The following is a 5204-nucleotide window of genomic DNA, read 5'->3' as shown; positions in this document are numbered from 1 at the left end:
GAGGGAGGGAGGGACACAGAGAGAGAGAGAGAGAGAGAGAGAGAGGGAGGGAGGGAGGGAGGGAGGGAGGGAGGGAGCAGCTCGACCAGTCCGTATCAAGGTAGACAGAGATGCAGAAATGGAAACATACAGCAGACCATGTCAAATCATTTGTGGCTTGGCCGTTGCAACTGCTTTTTACGTTGATTGTAAGGCACGAGGACGTGGTGTATCTCTTTCTTGCATGAAGCTGCCAAGTCTTAACAATTCAGAACTTGCCAGGCGTAACTATTCTGGCATTAGAGATGAGATGGGATTCCATTTCCATCACGACCTCAGCAACCTTCACTTCAAATCTTAGGCCTAATGTTTATGTGATACATCCAACAACAGCAGTTGTTGGATAGCCTTATTTCTCAGCGGGCCGCTGCAGGTTGATCTCACGCACAACTTCAAGTCTTATTTTGGGCACAACTGAACCCTTTTCCCCTGCAGGAGCCAGCGCAAGGAGGAGCACAGGCTGGACTGGTGCTACCTGCAGGACGAGGACAACCGCCATATCTTCCTCCACGAGCTACACCCCCTCCTCGCCCAGGCCCAGCAGACCACCACCACCGGCAGCAGCAACAATGCCTGTGTCGTCCGCCAAGGACCACCTCTTCAAGGTCCCCCACCATTCTTACCATTTCAGACAATATGCCAGACAGCATGCATCTATAAAAATTTCTAATTTGTGTACGCGATTCCTGCTCTCAGGGGTCGCAGGACCAGCCGGGCCTGGTCACCATCGCAATGGAGGAGATCCTCCAGTTCGCTGCATCCATCAGCGGTGCCGTCAAGGTCTCATCCTACCTGGTGGTCCAGGACACCCACATCTTTGATCTGCTGGAGCCCAAGGAGCAAGAGGTTCTGGTGCTGGATGATGCCCAGGGGAAGACCCATCTCAAGGGCCTGTCCAAGGTGCTCTAGTATAAATAAATAAATAAATAAATAATGCTTACTCTGCTCTAATAAACAGAGCCTCTTTCCAAATTAAACAGAGTGTAACAAAAATACAAAATAGACTTTGATCGGCTTTATGTATGCTTGTCCCTGGCACTCATACCAATTGTTTTGACATCCCAAGTATCCGAGTGGCGATTTCATTGTAGTATTAATATTCATTTTCCTTTGCAGGTTCATGTGAAGTCAATTGAGGACTTTTTGCAGTTGGGTTGTTTTGATGAAAACCAGGACAAGCAGCAACCCGCTAAACCTTTTTCTACCCAGCAGCGACCAACTAAAGCTTCTTCTACCCAGCTACCCACCAAGGGGCATCAAGGGCTCATTATTCACATATCTAGCTCTGATCAGGACGGCAAAGAACGTGCTGTGGCCAAGATTAACTTTCTCAGCCTCACAGGTTTGTGGTCTTCTCACTCGCACTGGCTCGCTGACATTCTAGCATGTGGTATCTGCCTCATGTTTGGTTCTTGTGTTAGACTATGTAGATCCCAAGCAGAAGACTGGCGGTGCTCTGTCGAGCAGCAACAAGACCATGTACACCTTGATGAATGTCGTGCAAGCGCTCAACAACAACCAGAACTTTGTGCCCTATAGGCAGAGCAAAGTTACTCGTATTTTGCAGGATTCTTTGTGCAAGACGAGCGGGGCTGTGGTGATCGCCTGCTTGGTAAGATACTCAACATCTTCATCTCAAATGACCTTGCTTTGTTCATGACCAATGCTTGTGTTCCTCAAATCAAATAGTGCAATACTTGTACTCCTTTTACTGACAAGACGCACATCGATGCCATAATTCAGATCTTATCCATTCTTAGGTGCTAGTAAGTAAACAGAATGTGTAGTACAAAATATTTTAAGTTACCACTACTTGTGACTGTTTGCTATGTATGTACTTCTTTATGTTTCAAGCTTACCTACCTGTTGGAACTAATATTAATATGTAGTATCAGTTATAACTAGTATCCAATTTTCATTCTTCTTTTAACATTTCATGGTTGATGCAGGAAGAAGTTTCCTGCCAAGATACAATCTCTACTCTTAGCTTGGCCGCACGCTCTAGTCAAGCGGCTAATGAGCAATGCCACAGATCCATAAGTGTTACAAGTTTCAAAAGAGCAGATGTTAACTCATCTGCAGTTGCTAAAAGCTCCTCAAGGCCAATTCTTTCTTCTATGCACCAACCAAATCCCGTGGCAGGGAAGCAGGATCTGCCCCAATGGAATATGAGTGTAGTAAAAGCAATTGCCAATAAGAGGTAGCATGCTATTAACTATTGGTTCTATCTCTTCATGCCTACAATTTTTTCTTGTTTCTTGAAGTTAGTTATATAGAGTACTTGTATTTGTCTCTTATTAAGAACACTTCATGTTTGTTCATGTGCTAGCTGTGTTTCAGTTCCATTGGCTTCTGCAAACAGGTCTATATATTAGACTAGCCCTAGTGCTGTGAGTGCTGGGTGTCCTAGATACCGAAATATACCAAGTGCAAGTGGGTGCTTGTGTTCTGCATAGTAGCAGATGTGTTTATGTGAGCTACAATGGCCTATTTCTTCCTAATGATATGAACATTATCTCATCTTGCCATTTTTCCCTCTCTCCTGCAGGTTAACACCTGGAGTCTTTCGAGCAATGAGCAGCAAACTGCTGCTGCCGCCGGCTGCGCCAGCGGCGAAACCTCTGCCAATCCCCTCCATGGCCACTACCACCACCCTTGCTACCGCCGCCGCCGGAACCACCACCATATCCTCGCTCGGCCAAGATCAACTCTTCGAGATCTTCCTCCGCCTGCCGAGCTTGCCGGCCCTCGTCCGCGCCGCGCTCACTTGCCGCTCGTGGCTCGGCGCCGTCCGCTCCTCCCGGTCCTTCCGCAGCCTCTTCCGCGCCCTCCACCCGGCGCCCCTCGTCGGGATCTTCCTTGAAATCAACGAGGGCAGCGTCCGCTCCTTTGCCCCCTTCTGCCGCTCAGATCCCGACGTCAACGCCGCACTCCGCCGCGGCGACTTCTTCCTCACCTCCCTCCCTGCGGAGGACGACGAGCACGCGTCCTGTTGGAGCATCATGGACTGCCGCGACGGTTACATCCTCCTGTGGAACATGGTGTCCGTCGCTGTCGTGAACCCCATGACCTGGGCCGTGGACATCATCCCGGTGCCCGAGGATGCTTGGAAAGTGAGTGACTGGAAGTTCACCCTTTGTTTCCATCTGCAGTTTTCAGAGAACCCCTGGCCGTTCCACGTGGTCTGTGTGTGCTCACAAGTGTCTAGGGTTCGTGTCGCCATCTTCTCGTCAGAAACGAGGGATTGGGACGTCCACTCCTGGATGGAAATTGGTGGTGAATTCAACATGCAAGACAGTGTTACCACTCTGCTGGGTGGTTCTATTTATCAGTCTCTCTGTGGCGAAGCACGCGCGATCAGGATAAACAGAGCCACCATGGAAGTTTCCTCTCTGTATCTACCCTCGCTGGCAACGTACGGTGATTCCATGGTTGGGGATACTGAGGATGGAAAGCTCTGCATGGTCTATGCATCTGATGGTCTTCTCCATGTTTGGATCCGCAGCGGGTACGGCGATGGGATTGAGAGCTGGGTGCTGCAGGGGGGCGTTGCCTTGCCAATCTCTTTGAGGGCAAAGTTTGATGAGGACTGGAAGGACCAAGTCAGAATTGTGGAAGTCAGGTCTGGACGCGTGTACTTCTCCATGACGTGCATACCTGGTTACACAATGGCCAGCTGGTTCTTCTACCTTTCAATTAAGACCATGAAGATTGAGTTCCTGATGGAAGGCATGTCTCATGACAATGCATATCCATATACTATGGCTTGGCCTCCTTGTTTGATTGGTGATGACAGGAGCACTGAACATGAAGTCCGCGGTTGTTTGCTGAAGTCCAGCAACTCCACCACGGTAAAAACACCAGCCAACCGTAGAGCTCAAATATTTACTGATTTGATTGAATACACACACAGACAGCCTGCAATCCTGTTTAAAATATCCATTTCTTGTCTGTTCTTGTGGGTTCTTCCCATTGGGAAAGTTGCTTAGCTGCGCATATCAGTTGATGAATTATATATATCATCCATGGATTTTAATCACTTGATGCATATCCAGTTTGACTAGTCTTGTTACATGGTTCATTTTTGGTCTGGCAACTGTAGAGCTCCATCGCCATCAATCAGATGAACATTAAACATTCTGCTTGCATCAGCATTAGATCTGCAATTCATTGAACATTCTGCTTGCATGATATATGCTACTGTGGTGGCTGTTCTGTAATTACTAGTGCAATGCTTGGTTGTCCACCTATTTATGTTTTGATGTTTAACCTCATCCTCCAACATTCATCTTACTCATGCACAGCTTACTGAACAAGTGCAAGCCCTGCAGAGGGAGGAGATACTCAAGGCCAGTCTAAACAAAGCAGAGGAGGACGTAAGATTAGTCAAGACCAGTCTAAACAAAGCAGAGGAGGACGTAAGATATATATATATATACATATATGACAAATTTTCCCTACTACCAGGTGTAGTTACTCCCACTTTTGTTTCATACGTTCTATGTAGTATCTATCATATCGAAGAGTATGTACGCGTAGTATGTAGTATATAAGAATGTTTAGGTAGTATATATACTACTTTTTTTGGTAGTATGTATCATATTTTGCGCATACTTTATTTCACGTACAAATATGTATGTATTTCACAAATACAATAAAATTATGAGCCCCCTTGCCATTTTTTCATATAAATCACTTGGGAGTATCTTAGATATAGTATATGAACATATTAAAAATAATAAAGTAGAGTATATACTACCACATGATAGTATATGAGAAATGGGTGTAGCTACACCCGGTAGTAGGATGCATTTTCCCTATATATATATATATATAGGACAAATATTTCCTACAAGCAGTGGTAGTTACCACCACTTGCGTTTTGTATGTTGTATATAGTATCTATCGAAATCAAGAGTATGTACGTGTAGTATGTAGTATATAACAATGATTAGGTAGTATATATACAAATTTTTAGGGAGTATGTACCATTTTTTGAGTATGCTTTTTTTACGTACAAATATATATATGTATTTCACAAATATAACAAAAACTATGGGCTCATATGCAATTTTTTCATGTAACTTGTTTTGAAATATCTTAGATATAGTATATTAATATATTTAAAATAATAAAATAGTATATATAGTACCACATGATAGTAT

General features: G+C 45.1%; 1 pseudogene; it reads left to right on the top strand.

The window, feature by feature from the left end:
• Window positions 1-5204, top strand: part of LOC119321751 — a 7283-nt pseudogene that overhangs the window by 847 nt on the left and 1232 nt on the right.

The sequence above is a fragment of the Triticum dicoccoides genome, chromosome 6B (assembly GCF_002162155.2).
Source record: "Triticum dicoccoides isolate Atlit2015 ecotype Zavitan chromosome 6B, WEW_v2.0, whole genome shotgun sequence".
Taxonomy (NCBI): domain Eukaryota; kingdom Viridiplantae; phylum Streptophyta; class Magnoliopsida; order Poales; family Poaceae; genus Triticum; species Triticum dicoccoides.
This window is presented reverse-complemented; position numbering and strand designations above follow the sequence as displayed.